Genomic DNA, 18,702 nt, shown 5'->3' with positions numbered 1-18,702 from the left:
CAGGGACTTCCCTGGTAAACTCTCTCGACTTTCAAGGAATCAACTCCGAGGTCACGAATCTTAAAGGGATCATGAGGCAGCTTGCTCATGAGAGTAGCGAGGGGTGGTGAAACGGCAGCGGCCGTAGGGGGCAAGAGTGTGGCATCTGTATTGGAAAGCGTACACGTTATAGAGACCCATGCTAAAGCCACCAGCCAATTAACAGAAAGGGAGGAACGACAAGAGGGCAGCACCCAAAAAAGCCAGCTTACGGCCGGTGGATGATCGGGCAATTAAGACACAATCTGGGCCAGATCCAAAGGGGGGAGGTACTGGGCTGGATCAACAGTGCCCGGTAGTGGGGGATGGCCAAGAACCCAGGCGTCATCGACGCATGTACATTGAAAGGAGTGACCAGGGTGTATGCGGTGATTCAGAAGTGCACCTCAAACCAAATGAACGTGATAGGTATGGGCAATCCCCTCAGTCACAGCAGACACGGGCCCACACCCTCAGTATCAAGTGGAGAACATTGGGTTAATCCGAGACAATGACTCCCTCCGGTACTACCCCATAGATATGCATGCCATACGCAAGAATGAGGGCATACACGGGGTATCACTGAGTGGGTGCAGGAGGAAAGGTAGCCTCACAATTTGCTCCCAACCAGTTGGAACGGGGGTGGTGCTGGACAAATGTGGGTACAACCGAACGGAGGGTTGTATATTAGAAATTACCCACAGAGGAAACCATCACACCCGCTCAGGATACAAGGGAACCCCGGCTCCCAGTTAGTATCGGACACGCGTGAATAATGTACGTCCAACAAAGGGATCAGGTCTCAGTCAACCAGGGGGTCATTGTGCTGTGGCCTTTGTCTAATTAATACCATTAAGTTACTGATAATAAAAGATATATAAACTGTGCTCATTTGAACCTCGGTGGAGAAGTGCCTGGATTGCCCAGTGTTTGCTCCCCGCATGCGTAATAAAGGAACCACTTGAATATTGCATCTGGACTCCGAGTGTTGAACTTTTGTACCAGAGTATTCCTCGGTTCTTTCAACGTGTTGGTGGATTGAGCAGACAAGTGGCAGATGAAGTTCAATGTACAGAAGTGTGAGGTGATCCATTTTGGCAGGAAGAATATGGTGAGACAGCATAAAATAAAGGAAGAGCCTCTAAAAGAGGTGCACAAACAGAGGGAACTCAGACGTACATAGGCCATTGAAGATGGCAGGACGTGTTGAGAGCAGTTAATAAAGCAGATAGTATCTTAGGCTTTATTAATAGGGGCATTGAGTACAAGAGTAAGGAGGTCATGTTGAACTCGTATAAGACACTAATTAGGCCTCATCTGGAATACTGCGTCCAGTTCTGGGCGCCATACTTGAGGAAGGATGTGAAGACATTGGAGAGGGTACAGAGGAGATTCACAAGAATGATTCCCGGGATGAAGAACTGTAGCTATGAGGATAGATTGGAGAGGATGGGACTGTTTTCCTTGGAGAAAAGAAGGCTGTGAGGAGAGTTGGTGGAGGTATTCAAGATCCTGAGAGATATGGACAAGGTAAATCGTGAGAAACTGTTTCCACTCAAGTGAACATCAAGGACTAGAGGGCACAGATTCAAAATAATTGGCAAAAGGAGTAAATGTGATGTGAGGAAAGATTAATTCACCCAGAGGGTGGTTGGAGTCTGGAACAAAATTCCTGAGAGGGTGCTGGAGGCAGATTCGATCGAGGTATTCAGAAGGGAATTGGATCGTTACCTGAAAAGACAGAATGTGCAAGGTTACGGGGATGAGGCAGGGGAGTAGGACTAGGTGGAAGGCTCTTTCAGAGACCCAGTGCAGACTTGATAGGCCGAATGGCCTCCTTCCACACTGTAAAAAATTCTGTGACATCACAAAGCAGTATCAAGGTTTTGTGATTTAGAGATAGATCATGAAATCGGAAATGATCAAAACAAAGGGCGTACATTTATTGTGAGCTGTACAGCCCGAGGGGCTCTAAACAGTTCCCAGTCCCTCGGTACACTGTGGCAGAAGGGTCTTAGACAGCGACCCTTCCCCATTGCGCCTTTGCGGCAGCTGCCCCAAGCTTTAGTGCGTCCCTCAGCACGTAGTCCTCGGCCTTGGAATGTGCCAGTCCGCAACACTCGGTCGGGGACAACTCTTTGTGCTGGAAGACCAACAAGTTTCGGGCAGACCAAAGAGCGTCTTTCACCGAGTTGATGATCCTCCAGCTGCAGTCGATGTTTGTCTCGGTGTGTGTCCCTGGGAACAGCCCGTAGAGCACAGAGTCCTGTGTCACAGAACTGCTCGGGATGAACCTCGACAGAAACCACTGCATCTCTCTCCAGACTTTCTTTGCAAAGGCACAATCCACAAGGAGGTAGACAACGGTCTCTTCCCCACCACAGCCACCTCGAGGGCAACGTGCAGAGGGGGTGAGCCTCCTGGCGTGTAGGAAGGATCTGACGGGGAGGGCCTTTCTCACCACCAGCCAAGCTACGTCTTGGTGCTTGTTGGAAAGTTCTGGCGATGAGGCATTCTGCCAAATGACTTTGACAGTCTGCTCGGGGAACCATCCCACAGGGTCCACCCTCTCCTTTTCCCTCAGGGCCTCTAGGACGTTACGTGCTGACCACTGCCTGATGGACTTGTGGTCAAAGGTGTTTTTCTGCATAAATTTTTCCACCAGGGACAGGTGGTACGGCACGGTCCAACTACTTGGAGCGTTCCGCGGCAGCGTGGCCAGACCCATCCTTCGCAACACCGGGGACAGGTAGAACCTCAGCACGTAGTGACACTTGGTGTTTGCGTACTGAGGGTCTACGCACCGCTTGATGCAGCCGCACACAAAGGTGGCCATCAGTATGAGGGCGATGTTGGGCACGTTTTTTCCCCCTTTATCTAGAGGCTTGTACATCGCGTCCCTGCAGACACGATCCATTTTCGACCTCCAGATAAAGCGGAAGATGGCTCGAGTGATCGCCATCGCGCAGGAGTGTGGAATGGGCCAGACCTGCGCCACGTACAGCAACAGCGAGAGTACCTCACACCTGATGACCAGGTTCTTACCCGCAATGGAGAGGGAGCGTCGCTCCCACATGCCCAGTTTCCTTTTCACCATAGCCACTCGCTCCTTCCAGTTTCTAACGCATGCCCCGGTCCCTCCGAACCATATCCCCAGCACCTTCAGGCCGTCAGCCCTGACAGTGAAGGGGACAAAGGATCGGTCAGCCCAGTTCCCAAAGAACATGGCCTCGCTCTTCCCACGATTTACCTTGGCTCCCGAGGCCAGTTCGAAATGGTCGCAGATGTGCATCAGTCTGCGCACCGACAGCGGATCCGAGCAGAAGACGGCGACGTCGTCCATGTACAGGGAGGCTTTTACCTGAGTGCCTCCACTGCCTGGGATCGTCACTCCTCTTATGCCCGGATCCTTCCTGATGGACTCTGAAAAGGGTTCTATGCAACACACGAAAAGGACAGGCGAGAGAGGACAGCCCTGCCTGACTCCAGATTTAATCGGAAAGCTATCTGTTTCCCACCCGTTGATTGAGACTGCGCTACTGATGTTAGTGTAGAGCAGTTGGATCCAATTTCGAATTCCCTCCCCAAAGCCCATTTTGGAGAGCACATCCCCCATGTAGGTGTGCGATATTCTGTCAAAGGCCTTCTCCTGATCCAAGCTGATGAGGCAGGTATCCACACCCCTGTCCTGTACATAGGCAATCGTATCCCTGAGCAGCGCCAGGCTGTCAGAGATCTTCCTGCCTGGCACAGAGCAGGTCTGGTCAGGGTGAATCACCAATTCCAGAGCGGATTTGACCCGATTGGCGATGACCTTGGACAGAATCTTATAGTCCATATTCAACAGTGAAATGGGTCGCCAATTTCTAATTTCCTCCCTTTCCCCCTTGTGCTTATAGATGAGGGTGATGATGCCTTTCCTCATGGATTCTGACATACTGCCGGCCAGGAGCATACTCTCGTACACCCCTAGCAGGTCTGGGCCGATCAAGTCCCACAGAGCCGAATACAACTCCGCCGGCAAGCCGTCGCTTCCGGGGGTTTTACTCTTCTCGAAGGACTCGAGGGCCTTAGTCAGTTCGTCAGGAGTTAGCGGTTTGTCTAGGCTCTCCCGCGTACTGTGGTCTAAGACCTCCGTGATAGAGGACAGGAAGGACTGGGAGGCCGTGCTGTCCGTGGGCTTCACGTCATACAGTCCGGCATAAAAGGATTTGCTGATCCTCAGAATGTCGGACCGTGATGACTTTACTGAGCCGTCTTCTTCCTTCAGGCTGCTGATCACAGAGCGCTCTCTGTGTACCTTTTGGAAGAAGAAACGTGAGCACGTCTCATCCTGCTCCACGGAGCGGACTCTGGAACGGAAGATGATCTTGGAGGCCTCCGAGGCAAAGTGCGAGGCTTGCTGGCCCTTCACCTCTTGGAGCTCCTCCTTGACATCCACCCCCATCGACTGCAGCCGGAGCAGATTCTGCATCTTTTCCTGGAGTCGGGACATTTCCCTCTGTTCCTTTCTAGCTTTCTGGGTGCCTTTGCGGATGAAAAACCTCTTGATGCTTCCCTTGATCACTTCCCACCAGTGTGTCAGGGACTCAAAGAGGGGTTTCACGGTTCTCCAACCTTTGTAATCCCTCTTGAGCTCCTCAATGTTCTCTGGGGTCAGCAGTTGCACATTTAGCTTCCATGCCCCCCTGCCCACCCTCAGGTCTTCCTCCAAGTGGCAGTCCGCCAGTAGGAGGCAGTGGTCAGAGAAGAACACCGGCTTGACCTCGGTGGATCTGACTGTGAATGCACGGGACACAAACAGGAAGTCTATCCTGGAACGAATGGACCCGTCTGGCCGCGACCAGGTGTATCTACGCTGCGCTCCGTCTGCAGGGTTGCTGAAGACGTCGTGCAGCTTGGCATCCTTAACTGTTTCCATCAGGGATCTGGACGTAGCGTCCAATCTGCTTCCGGCCCTGCCGGATCGTCCAGCCGCATCGATGATGCAGTTGAAGTCCCCGCCCAGAATGACCGGCCTGGAGGTCGCCAGCAGCAGTGGGAGCTGCTGAAAAACCTCCAGCCGCTCAGCCCCTTGTGCCGGGCCGTACACGTTAATTAACCGGAGTGGAGCGTTCTTGTACATTACGTCTGCTACGAGGAGTCGCCCGCCCACCACCTCCTTGACCTCGGAGACGGTGAAGTTGCCTCCCCGCAGCAGAATACCCAGGCCGGAGGAACGAGAGTCGTTTCCGCCCGACCAGATCGATGGCCCGTGGGACCACCATCGTGACCATTGCCTGTAGGAGCTGAGGTGCGGTATCGCACACTCCTGCAGAAACAACAGGTCAGCTTTGACCTTGGCTAGGTAGTCCAAGGTCGCAACACATCGCGTAGTAGATTTAATGCTACGCACATTTATGGATACAATCTTTAAACCCATATTAAAGCATTTATTCTCCTACCAAACCCACTGTCTCTGAGAGTCCCAGACCTTTAGTCTGCTCCTTCATACCCGTAGTGAGCTCAAATTCCTTCACTTTGGATGGGCTGAGGTAGATCTCCTTGGCCGTGTTCTGCTCCAGTGGCATCTGGAGGTTCACGTAGTGAGCGGATTTTGAGATGACCTTTGCTGGAGAAGCTTCTCCAAAACTCACCCCCTCTGGGGGGTTGCTGTTCCCGGCTTCCTGGAGCTGGGGTGCGATGATTGCCTCACTGCTCCCAGATTCCAGGGGCTGTGGTGCACTGGCCTCCTCAGGTTGCAGGCAAAGTTGGGGTGCGTTGGTCTCCTTGTTGTCTCCAATTTTCTGGAGCTCGGGTGTCTCGTCCTCCAACGCCCTGGAGCTTTGCCGCCTCTTCTGTCGGTGCCGCTCTGGCACTTCCTCATCCGAAGAGCTGCTGCCCTTGTCATCCGTGTCGGATGGGAGACGCCTCTTGCCGCTTCTCTGGGAAACGCCTTTGCTTCTTCTTCGCTCCCTCTTACTTTTCTTGTTCTTCACCGTCCGCCACTCCCCCTGCTGCTTTTCCACTGCTGCCTCCTCCTCCATTGATTCGCTGTCCTGAGGGCTGGAAGGTTCAGGGGGTAGTGCTGTTGATTGGCTCTCTGTTGCCTCAATCTCTTTCTCCACCTTGTCTCTCTCTGTGTCCTCCTTTGTCCCGTTGAGCTCCCTGGGGGCCTTGGTGGTTGGAGTGACACGGAACATTTCTTCTGCTTCCCCGTGGTCGGCTTTGGCTGCCTGTGCGTAAGTACGGCAGCGTTTGGGGCAGGTCCTGTAGAGGTGACTTGCCTCGCCACACAGGTTGCAGCACTTGGCCTGTTTGCAGTCTTTTGTCTGGTGCCCTTCCTGTTTGCAGATCTTGCAGAGGGAGGCGCTGCAGTTGGCCGCCACATGGCCAGCCTTGCCGCATGAGCGACAATGCTTGGGTTGCCCAGCGTAGACCAGGTAGCCACGGTTTCCCCCGATAGCGAAACTGGAAGGAGGGTGGAAAATGGCCCCCTTACCATCGGTCTTTAGCGTGACCTTAAACAGGCGTTTGCCTGTCCAGATCCCCAAGTCGTCTCGAATCTCGGTGCCGCTCCCCACCTTATCGAAGTACCTGGTGAGGAAGGTGACCACGTCGGCGACAGGGACGAAGGGGTTGTACACATGCACCATCACCTCACGTTCCCGTTGCAACGGCAGAGAGAAGTGCGGCTCCGCCGTCAGGATCTTCATCTCCGGCAGGTCTCTCTTCTCCTCGAACACCCTCAGGAGCCGGACGCAGTCTGCCACTCGCTTGAACGTCACGTCGAAATAACCGCCTTTGCGGGAGTCATGCAGGGTGAAGATCTCCGTAGCTTGGAAGCCGCACGCCTTCAACAGGATCCTCCTGGTGAAGAAGCCCCGATCCATAGGTGATCCTCCTTCGCTGTGGTTCACCGTGACTCGGACGGTGATAGGTAACCCACGGTATAGATTTGGATTGCGATTGGTTATCGCCCTTCCATCCCGACCTTGCCTTGGCAGGACCATGGTGTCGCCCCTGCAACACTTGATCTTAGCCAAAAGGCCGAGAAGCGATGAGAAAGAAAGAAAGTTGTGTTTTGAAAGATGTGCATGTTGAAAAGTAAAGAAAGCAGATGTTTGTAAGAAATCTATTTTTAGCATTGAAAATCCCCTGGAAAGGGGTGGTGCACCATTCCCAGAGATACTGCAATACCGGGTCAATGCGTGGAGTGGGCAGAGCAAGCCCCTATTCCATCTCCCTGCTCCAAAAATCAATTTAATATATGGTCCCCAGATAAGGGACGTATCAGATATTAAACTGATAAGAACAGATTTTTTTTTTTTTTTTTTGTAAAAATATACTTTATTCATAAAAAATCTTCAATCACATTTAAAACCATTTCAAAAACAACATTACAAGGGTACAATCCAGGTTAAACTTTTACAAAATGTATCACCAGGTGCATCAGTACAAACAATATTACAATCATTTACAGCCTTTCATTTTGATCTGTACAGCCCGAGGGGCTCTAAACAGTTTCCGGTCTCTCGGTGCGCTGTGGTAGAAAGGTCTTAGACAGCGACCCTTCCCCATTGCGCCTTTGCGGCAGCTGCCCCAAGCTTTAGTGCGTCCCTCAGCACGTAGTCCTGGACTTTGGATTGTGCCAGTCCGCAACAATCGGTCGGGGACAACTCTTTGTGCTGGAAGACCAACAAGTTCCGGGCAGACCAAAGCGCGTCTTTCACCGAGTTGATGATCCTCCAGCTGCAGTCGATGTTTGTCTCGGTGTGTGTCCCTGGGAACAGCCCGTAGAGCACAGAGTCCTGTGTCACAGAACTGCTCGGGATGAACCTCGACAGCAACCACTGCATCTCTCTCCAGACTTTCTTTGCAAAGGCACAATCCACAAGGAGGTGAACAACGGTCTCTTCCCCACCACAGCCACCTCGAGGGCAACGTGCAGAGGGGGTGAGACTCCTGGCGTGTAGGAAGGATCTGACGGGGAGGGCTTTTCTCACCACCAGCCAAGCTACGTCTTGGTGCTTGTTGGAAAGTTCTGGCGATGAGGCATTCTGCCAAATGACTTTGACAGTCTGCTCGGGGAACCATCCCACAGGGTCCACCCTCTCCTTTTCCCTCAGGGCCTCTAGGACGTTACGTGCTGACCACTGCCTGATGGACTTGTGGTCAAAGGTGTTTTTCTGCATAAATTTTTCCACCAGGGACAGGTGGTACGGCACGGTCCAACTACTTGGAGCGTTCCGCGGCAGCGTGGCCAGACCCATCCTTCGCAACACCGGGGACAGGTAGAACCTCAGCACGTAGTGACACTTGGTGTTTGCGTACTGAGGGTCTACGCACCGCTTGATGCAGCCGCACACAAAGGTGGCCATCAGTATGAGGGCGATGTTGGGCACGTTTTTTCCCCCTTTATCTAGAGGCTTGTACATCGCGTCCCTGCAGACACGATCCATTTTCGACCTCCAGATAAAGCGGAAGATGGCTCGAGTGATCGCCATCGCGCAGGAGTGTGGAATGGGCCAGACCTGCGCCACGTACAGCAACAGCGAGAGTACCTCACACCTGATGACCAGGTTCTTACCCGCAATGGAGAGGGAGCGTCGCTCCCACATGCCCAGTTTCCTTTTCACCATAGCCACTCGCTCCTTCCAGTTTCTAACGCATGCCCCGGTCCCTCCGAACCATATCCCCAGCACCTTCAGGCCGTCAGCCCTGACAGTGAAGGGGACAAAGGATCGGTCAGCCCAGTTCCCAAAGAACATGGCCTCGCTCTTCCCACGATTTACCTTGGCTCCCGAGGCCAGTTCGAAATGGTCGCAGATGTGCATCAGTCTGCGCACCGACAGCGGATCCGAGCAGAAGACGGCGACGTCGTCCATGTACAGGGAGGCTTTTACCTGAGTGCCTCCACTGCCTGGGATCGTCACTCCTCTTATGCCCGGATCCTTCCTGATGGACTCTGCAAAGGGTTCTATGCAACACACGAAAAGGACAGGCGAGAGAGGACAGCCCTGCCTGACTCCAGATTTAATCGGAAAGCTATCTGTTTCCCACCCGTTGATTGAGACTGCGCTACTGATGTTAGTGTAGAGCAGTTGGATCCAATTTCGAATTCCCTCCCCAAAGCCCATTTTGGAGAGCACATCCCCCATGTAGGTGTGCGATATTCTGTCAAAGGCCTTCTCCTGATCCAAGCTGATGAGGCAGGTATCCACACCCCTGTCCTGTACATAGGCAATCGTATCCCTGAGCAGCGCCAGGCTGTCAGAGATCTTCCTGCCTGGCACAGAGCAGGTCCGGTCAGGGTGAATCACCAATTCCAGAGCGGATTTGACCCGATTGGCGATGACCTTGGACAGAATCTTATAGTCCATATTCAACAGTGAAATGGGTCGCCAATTTCTAATTTCCTCCCTTTCCCCCTTGTGCTTATAGATGAGGGTGATGATGCCTTTCCTCATGGATTCTGACATACTGCCGGCCAGGAGCATACTCTCGTACACCCCTAGCAGGTCTGGGCCGATCAAGTCCCACAGAGCCGAATACAACTCCGCCGGCAAGCCGTCGCTTCCGGGGGTTTTACTCTTCTCGAAGGACTCGAGGGCCTTAGTCAGTTCGTCAGGAGTTAGCGGTTTGTCTAGGCTCTCCCGCGTACTGTGGTCTAAGACCTCCGTGATAGAGGACAGGAAGGACTGGGAGGCCGTGCTGTCCGTGGGCTTCACGTCATACAGTCCGGCATAAAAGGATTTGCTGATCCTCAGAATGTCGGACCGTGATGACTTTACTGAGCCGTCTTCTTCCTTCAGGCTGCTGATCACAGAGCGCTCTCTGTGTACCTTTTGGAAGAAGAAACGTGAGCACGTCTCATCCTGCTCCACGGAGCGGACTCTGGAACGGAAGATGATCTTGGAGGCCTCCGAGGCAAAGTGCGAGGCTTGCTGGCCCTTCACCTCTTGGAGCTCCTCCTTGACATCCACCCCCATCGACTGCAGCCGGAGCAGATTCTGCATCTTTTCCTGGAGTCGGGACATTTCCCTCTGTTCCTTTCTAGCTTTCTGGGTGCCTTTGCGGATGAAAAACCTCTTGATGCTTCCCTTGATCACTTCCCACCAGTGTGTCAGGGACTCAAAGAGGGGTTTCACGGTTCTCCAACCTTTGTAATCCCTCTTGAGCTCCTCAATGTTCTCTGGGGTCAGCAGTTGCACATTGAGCTTCCATGCCCCCCTGCCCACCCTCAGGTCTTCCTCCAAGTGGCAGTCCGCCAGTAGGAGGCAGTGGTCAGAGAAGAACACCGGCTTGACGTCGGTGGATCTGACTGTGAATGCACGGGACACAAACAGGAAGTCTATCCTGGAACGAATGGACCCGTCTGGCCGCGACCAGGTGTATCTACGCTGCGCTCCGTCTGCAGGGTTGCTGAAGACGTCGTGCAGCTTGGCATCCTTAACTGTTTCCATCAGGGATCTGGACGTAGCGTCCAATCTGCTTCCGGCCCTGCCGGATCGTCCAGCCGCATCGATGATGCAGTTGAAGTCCCCGCCCAGAATGACCGGCCTGGAGGTCGCCAGCAGCAGTGGGAGCTGCTGAAAAACCTCCAGCCGCTCAGCCCCTTGTGCCGGGCCGTACACGTTAATTAACCGGAGTGGAGCGTTCTTGTACATTACGTCTGCTACCAGGAGTCGCCCGCCCACCACCTCCTTGACCTCGGAGACGGTGAAGTTGCCTCCCCGCAGCAGAATACCCAGGCCGGAGGGACGAGAGTCGTTTCCGCCCGACCAGATCGATGGCCCGTGGGACCACCATCGTGACCATTGCCTGTAGGAGCTGAGGTGCGGTATCGCACACTCCTGCAGAAACAACAGGTCAGCTTTGACCTTGGCTAGGTAGTCCAAGGTCGCAACACATCGCGTAGTAGATTTAATGCTACGCACATTTATGGATACAATCTTTAAACCCATATTAAAGCATTTATTCTCCTACCAAACCCACTGTCTCTGAGAGTCCCAGACCTTTAGTCTGCTCCTTCATACCCGTAGTGAGCTCAAATTCCTTCACTTTGGATGGGCTGAGGTAGATCTCCTTGGCCGTGTTCTGCTCCAGTGGCATCTGGAGGTTCACGTAGTGAGCGGATTTTGAGATGACCTTTGCTGGAGAAGCTTCTCCAAAACTCACCCCCTCTGGGGGGTTGCTGTTCCCGGCTTCCTGGAGCTGGGGTGCGATGATTGCCTCACTGCTCCCAGATTCCAGGGGCTGTGGTGCACTGGCCTCCTCAGGTTGCAGGCCAAGTTGGGGTGCGCTGGGCTCCTTGTTGTCTCCAATTTTCTGGAGCTCGGGTGTCTCGTCCTCCAACGCCCTGGAGCTTTGCCGCCTCTTCTGTCGGTGCCGCTCTGGCACTTCATCATCCGAAGAGCTGCTGCCCTTGTCATCCGTGTCGGATGGGAGACGCCTCTTGCCGCTTCTCTGGGAAACGCCTTTGCTTCTTCTTCGCTCCCTCTTACTTTTCTTGTTCTTCACCGTCCGCCACTCCCCCTGCTGCTTTTCCACTGCTGCCTCCTCCTCCATTGATTCGCTGTCCTGAGGACTGGAAGGTTCAGGGGGTAGTGCTGTTGATTGGCTCTCTGTTGCCTCAATCTCTTTCTCCACCTTGTCTCTCTCTGTGTCCTCCTTTGTCCCGTTGAGCTCCCTGGGGGCCTTGGTGGTTGGAGTGACAAGAAACATTTCTTCTGCTTCCCCGTGGTCGGCTTTGGCTGCCTGTGCGTAAGTACGGCAGCGTTTGGGGCAGGTCCTGTAGAGGTGACTTGCCTCGCCACACAGGTTGCAGCACTTGGCCTGTTTGCAGTCTTTTGTCTGGTGCCCTTCCTGTTTGCAGATCTTGCAGAGGGAGGCGCTGCAGTTGGCCGCCACATGACCAGCCTTGCCGCATGAGCGACAATGCTTGGGTTGCCCAGCGTAGACCAGGTAGCCACGGTTTCCCCCGATAGCGAAACTGGAAGGAGGGTGGAAAATGGCTCCCTTACCATCGGTCTTTAGCGTGACCTTAAACAGGCGTTTGCCTGTCCAGATCCCCAAGTCGTCTCGAATCTCAGTGCCGCTCCCCACCTTATCGAAGTACCTGGTGAGGAAGGTGACCACGTCGGCGACAGGGACGAAGGGGTTGTACACATGCACCATCACCTCACGTTCCCGTTGCAACGGCAGAGAAAAGTGCGGCTCCGCCGTCAGGATCTTCATCTCCGGCAGGTCTCTCTTCTCCTCGAACACCCTCAGGAGCCGGACGCAGTCTGCCACTCGCTTGAACGTGACGTCGAAATAACCACCTTTGCGGGAGTCGTGCAGGGTGAAGATCTCCGTAGCTTGGAAGCCGCACGCCTTCAACAGGATCCTCCTGGTGAAGAAGCCCCGATCCATAGGTGATCCTCCTTCGTCGCTGTGGTTCACCGTGACTCGGACGGTGATAGGTAACCCACGGTATGGATTCGGATTGCGATTGGTTATCGCCCTTCCATCCCGACCTTGCCTTGGCAGGACCATGGTGTCGCCCCTGCAACACTACACTTGATCTTAGCCAAAAGGCCGAGAAGCGATGAGAAAGAAAGAAAGTTGTGTTTTGAAAGATGCGCATGTTGAAAAGTAAAGAAAGCAGATGTTTGTAAGAAATCTATTTTTAGCATTGAAAATCCCCTGGAAAGGGGTGGTGCACCATTCCCAGAGATACTGCAATACCGGGTCGATGCGTGGAGTGGACGGAGCAAGCCCCTACTCCATCTCCCTGCTCCAAAAATCAATTTAATATATGGTCCCCAGATAAGGGACGTATCAGATATTAAACTGATAAGAACAGATTTTTTTTTTTTTTTTATTGTAAAAATATACTTTATTCATAAAAAATCTTCAATCACATTCAAAACCATTTCAAAAACAACATTACAAGGGTACAATCCAGGTTAAACTTTTACAAAATGTATCACCAGGTGCATCAGTACAAACAATATTACAATCATTTACAGCCTTTCATTTTGATCTGTACAGCCCGAGGGGCTCTAAACAGTTCCCAGTCTCTCGGTGCGCTGTGGTTGAAAGGTCTTAGACAGCGACCCTTCCCCATTGCGCCTTTGCGGCAGCTGCCCCAAGCTTTAGTGCGTCCCTCAGCACGTAGTCCTGGACTTTGGATTGTGCCAGTCCGCAACAATCGGTCGGGGACAACTCTTTGTGCTGGAAGACCAACAAGTTTCGGGCAGACCAAAGCGCCTCTTTCACCGAGTTGATGATCCTCCAGCTGCAGTCGATGTTTGTCTCGGTGTGTGTCCCTGGGAACAGCCCGTAGAGCACAGAGTCCTGTGTCACAGAACTGCTCGGGATGAACCTCGACAGCAACCACTGCATCTCTCTCCAGACTTTCTTTGCAAAGGCACAATCCACAAGGAGGTGAACAACGGTCTCTTCCCCACCACAGCCACCTCGAGGGCAACGTGCAGAGGGGGTGAGACTCCTGGCGTGTAGGAAGGATCTGACGGGGAGGGCCTTTCTCACCACCAGCCAAGCTACGTCTTGGTGCTTGTTGGAAAGTTCTGGCGATGAGGCATTCTGCCAAATGACTTTGACAGTCTGCTCGGGGAACCATCCCACAGGGTCCACCCTCTCCTTATCCCTCAGGGCCTCTAGGACGTTACGTGCTGACCACTGCCTGATGGACTTGTGGTCAAAGGTGTTTTTCTGCATAAATTTTTCCTCCAGGGACAGGTGGTACGGCACGGTCCAACTACTTGGAGCGTTCCGCGGCAGCGTGGCCAGACCCATCCTTCGCAACACCGGGGACAGGTAGAACCTCAGCACGTAGTGACACTTGGTGTTTGCGTACTGAGGGTCTACGCACCGCTTGATGCAGCCGCACACAAAGGTGGCCATCAGTGTGAGGGCTATGTTGGGCACGTTTTTTCCCCCTTCATCTAGAGGCTTGTACATCGCGTCCCTGCAGACACGATCCATTTTCGACCTCCAGATAAAGCGGAAGATGGCTCGAGTGATCGCCATCGCGCAGGAGTGTGGAATGGGCCAGACCTGCGCCACGTACAGCAACAGCGAGAGTACCTCACACCTGATGACCAGGTTCTTACCCGCAATGGAGAGGGAGCGTCGCTCCCACATGCCCAGTTTCCTTTTCACCATAGCCACTCGCTCCTTCCAGTTTCTAACGCATGCCCTGGTCCCTCCGAACCATATCCCCAGCACCTTCAGGCCGTCAGCCCTGACAGTGAAGGGGACAAAGGATCGGTCAGCCCAGTTCCCAAAGAACATGGCCTCGCTCTTCCCACGATTTACCTTGGCTCCCGAGGCCAGTTCGAACTGGTCGCAGACGTGCATCAGTCTGCGCACCGACAGCGGATCCGAGCAGAAGACGGCGACGTCGTCCATGTACAGGGAGGCTTTTACCTGAGTGCCTCCACTGCCTGGGATCGTCACTCCTCTTATGCCCGGATCCTTCCTGATGGACTCGGCAAAGGGTTCTATGCAGCACACAAAAAGGACAGGCGAGAGAGGGCAGCCCTGCCTGACTCCAGATTTAATCGGAAAGCTATCTGTTTCCCACCCATTGATTGAGACTGCGCTACTGATGTTAGTGTAGAGCAGTTGGATCCAATTTCGAATTCCCTCCCCAAAGCCCATTTTGGAGAGCACATCCCCCATGTAGGTGTGCGATATTCTGTCAAAGGCCTTCTCCTGATCCAAGCTGATGAGGCAGGTATCCACACCCCTGTCCTGTACATAGGCAATCGTATCCCTGAGCAGCGCCAGGCTGTCAGAGATCTTCCTGCCTGGCACAGAGCAGGTCTGGTCAGGGTGAATCACCAATTCCAGAGCGGATTTGACCCGGTTGGCGATGACCTTGGACAGAATCTTATAGTCCATATTCAACAGTGAAATGGGTCGCCAATTTCTAATTTCCTCCCTTTCCCCCTTGTGCTTGTAGATGAGGGTGATGATGCCTTTCCTCATGGATTCTGACATGCTGCCGGCCAGGAGCATACTCTCGTACACTTCTAGCAGGTCTGGGCCGATCAAGTCCCACAGAGCCGAATACAACTCCGCCGGCAGGCCGTCGCTTCCGGGGGTTTTACTCTTCTCGAAGGACTCGAGGGCCTTAGTCAGTTCGTCAGGAGTTAGCGGTTTGTCTAGGCTCTCCCGCGTACTGTGGTCTAGGACCTCCGTGATAGAGGACAGGAAGGACTGGGAGGCCGTGCTGTCCGTGGGCTTCACGTCATACAGTCCGGCATAAAAGGATTTGCTGATCCTCAGAATGTCGGACCGTGATGACTTTACTGAGCCGTCTTCTTCCTTCAGGCTGCTGATCACAGAGCGCTCTCTGTGTACCTTTTGGAAGAAGAAACGTGAGCACGTCTCATCCTGCTCCACGGAGCGGACTCTGGAACGGAAGATGATCTTGGAGGCCTCCGAGGCAAAGTGCGAGGCTTGCTGGCCCTTCACCTCTTGGAGCTCCTCCTTGACATCGACCCCCATCGACTGCAGCCGGAGCAGATTCTGCATCTTTTCCTGGAGTCGGGACATTTCCCTCTGTTCCTTTCTAGCTTTCTGGGTGCCTTTGAGGATGAAAAACCTCTTGATGCTTCCCTTGATCACTTCCCACCAGTGTGTCAGGGACTCAAAGAGGGGTTTCACGGTTCTCCAACCTTTGTAATCCCTCTTGAGCTCCTCAATGTTCTCTGGGGTCAGCAGTTGCACATTTAGCTTCCATGCCCCCCTGCCCACCCTCAGGTCTTCCTCCAAGTGGCAGTCCGCCAGTAGGAGGCAGTGGTCAGAGAAGAACACCGGCTTGACCTCGGTGGATCTGACTGTGAATGCACGGGACACAAACAGGAAGTCTATCCTGGAACGAATGGACCCGTCTGGCCGCGACCAGGTGTATCTACGCTGCGCTCCGTCTGCAGGGTTGCTGAAGACGTCGTGCAGCTTGGCATCCTTAACTGTTTCCATCAGGGATCTGGACGTAGCGTCCAATCTGCTTCCGGCCCTGCCGGATCGTCCAGCCGCATCGATGATGCAGTTGAAGTCCCCGCCCAGAATGACCGGCCTGGAGGTCGCCAGCAGCAGTGGGAGCTGCTGAAAAACCTCCAGCCGCTCAGCCCCTTGTGCCGGGCCGTACACGTTAATTAACCGGAGTGGAGCGTTCTTGTACATTACGTCTGCTACCAGGAGTCGCCCGCCCACCACCTCCTTGACCTCGGAGACGGTGAAGTTGCCTCCCCGCAGCAGAATACCCAGGCCGGAGGAACGAGAGTCGTTTCCGCCCGACCAGATCGATGGCCCGTGGGACCACCATCGTGACCATTGCCTGTAGGAGCTGAGGTGCGGTATCGCACACTCCTGCAGAAACAACAGGTCAGCTTTGACCTTGGCTAGGTAGTCCAAGGTCGCAACACATCGCGTAGTAGATTTAATGCTACGCACATTTATGGATACAATCTTTAAACCCATATTAAAGCATTTATTCTCCTACCAAACCCACTGTCTCTGAGAGTCCCAGACCTTTAGTCTGCTCCTTCATACCCGTAGTGAGCTCAAATTCCTTCACTTTGGATGGGCTGAGGTAGATCTCCTTGGCCGTGTTCTGCTCCAGTGGCATCTGGAGGTTCACGTAGTGAGCGGATTTTGAGATGACCTTTGCTGGAGAAGCTTCTCCAAAACTCACCCCCTCTGGGGGGTTGCTGTTCCCGGCTTCCTGGAGCTGGGGTGCGATGATTGCCTCACTGCTCCCAGATTCCAGGGGCTGTGGTGCACTGGCCTCCTCAGGTTGCAGGCCAAGTTGGGGTGCGCTGGGCTCCTTGTTGTCTCCAATTTTCTGGAGCTCGGGTGTCTCGTCCTCCAACGCCCTGGAGCTTTGCCGCCTCTTCTGTCGGTGCCGCTCTGGCACTTCATCATCCGAAGAGCTGCTGCCCTTGTCATCCGTGTCGGATGGGAGACGCCTCTTGCCGCTTCTCTGGGAAACGCCTTTGCTTCTTCTTCGCTCCCTCTTACTTTTCTTGTTCTTCACCGTCCGCCACTCCCCCTGCTGCTTTTCCACTGCTGCCTCCTCCTCCATTGATTCGCTGTCCTGAGGACTGGAAGGTTCAGGGGGTAGTGCTGTTGATTGGCTCTCTGTTGCCTCAATCTCTTTCTCCACCTTGTCTCTCTCTGTGTCCTCCTTTGTCCCGTTGAGCTCCCTGGGGGCCTTGGTGGTTGGAGTGACACGGAACATTTCTTCTGCTTCCCCGTGGTCGGCTTTGACTGCCTGTGCGTAAGTACGGCAGCGTTTGGGGCAGGTCCTGTAGAGGTGACTTGCCTCGCCACACAGGTTGCAGCACTTGGCCTGTTTGCAGTCTTTTGTCTGGTGCCCTTCCTGTTTGCAGATCTTGCAGAGGGAGGCGCTGCAGTTGGCCGCCACATGACCAGCCTTGCCGCATGAGCGACAATGCTTGGGTTGCCCAGCGTAGACCAGGTAGCCACGGTTTCCCCCGATAGCGAAACTGGAAGGAGGGTGGAAAATGGCTCCCTTACCATCGGTCTTTAGCGTGACCTTAAACAGGCGTTTGCCTGTCCAGATCCCCAAGTCGTCTCGAATCTCGGTGCCGCTCCCCACCTTATCGAAGTACCTGGTGAGGAAGGTGACCACGTCGGCGACAGGGACGAAGGGGTTGTACACATGCACCATCACCTCACGTTCCCGTTGCAACGGCAGAGAAAAGTGCGGCTCCGCCGTCAGGATCTTCATCTCCGGCAGGTCTCTCTTCTCCTCGAACACCCTCAGGAGCCGGACGCAGTCTGCCACTCGCTTGAACGTGACGTCGAAATAACCACCTTTGCGGGAGTCGTGCAGGGTGAAGATCTCCGTAGCTTGGAAGCCGCACGCCTTCAACAGGATCCTCCTGGTGAAGAAGCCCCGATCCATAGGTGATCCTCCTTCGTCGCTGTGGTTCACCGTGACTCGGACGGTGATAGGTAACCCACGGTATGGATTCGGATTGCGATTGGTTATCGCCCTTCCATCCCGACCTTGCCTTGGCAGGACCATGGTGTCGCCCCTGCAACACTACACTTGATCTTAGCCAAAAGGCCGAGAAGCGATGAGAAAGAAAGAAAGTTGTGTTTTGAAAGATGCGCATGTTGAAAAGTAAAGAAAGCAGATGTTTGTAAGAAATCTATTTTTAGCATTGAAAATCCCCTGGAAAGGGGTGGTGCACCATTCCCAGAGATACTGCAATACCGGGTCGATGCGTGGAGTGGACGGAGCAAGCCCCTACTCCATCTCCCTGCTCCAAAAATCAATTTAATATATGGTCCCCAGATAAGGGACGTATCAGATATTAAACTGATAAGAACAGATTTTTTTTTTTTTTTTTTTTGTAAAAATATACTTTATTCATAAAAATCTTCAATCACATTCAAAACCATTTCAAAAACAACATTACAAGGGTACAATCCAGGTTAAACTTTTCCAAAATGTATCACCAGGTGCATCAGTACAAACAATATTACAGTCATTTACAGCCTTTCATTTTGATCTGTACAGCCCGAGGGGCTCTAAACAGTTCCCAGTCTCTCGGTGCGCTGTGGTAGAAAGGTCTTAGACAGCGACCCTTCCCCATTGCGCCTTTGCGGCAGCTGCCCCAAGCTTTAGTGCGTCCCTCAGCACGTAGTCCTGGA

General features: G+C 53.5%; 2 non-coding genes and 1 pseudogene across 2 annotated transcripts; all 3 read right to left on the bottom strand.

Annotated features, from left to right (window-relative positions):
- Positions 1–7,163: 7,163 nt before the first annotated feature.
- On the bottom strand, positions 7,164–7,344 carry LOC144669799 (U2 spliceosomal RNA; annotated as a pseudogene).
- A 5,351-nt stretch (positions 7,345–12,695) lies between these two features.
- LOC144669760 (U2 spliceosomal RNA) lies at positions 12,696–12,877 on the bottom strand. Its single transcript, XR_013573731.1, has one exon. It is a non-coding gene; the product is annotated as a U2 spliceosomal RNA (small nuclear RNA).
- Positions 12,878–18,228: 5,351 nt separating this feature from the next.
- On the bottom strand, positions 18,229–18,411 carry LOC144669773 (U2 spliceosomal RNA). Its single transcript, XR_013573740.1, has one exon. It is a non-coding gene; the product is annotated as a U2 spliceosomal RNA (small nuclear RNA).
- Positions 18,412–18,702: the final 291 nt, after the last annotated feature.

Source organism: Cetorhinus maximus, chromosome 29 (assembly GCF_964194155.1).
Source record: "Cetorhinus maximus chromosome 29, sCetMax3.hap1.1, whole genome shotgun sequence".
Lineage (NCBI taxonomy): Eukaryota > Metazoa > Chordata > Chondrichthyes > Lamniformes > Cetorhinidae > Cetorhinus > Cetorhinus maximus.
The sequence above is the reverse complement of the archived record's forward strand: the minus strand, read 5'-3'. Positions and strand labels throughout refer to the sequence as shown.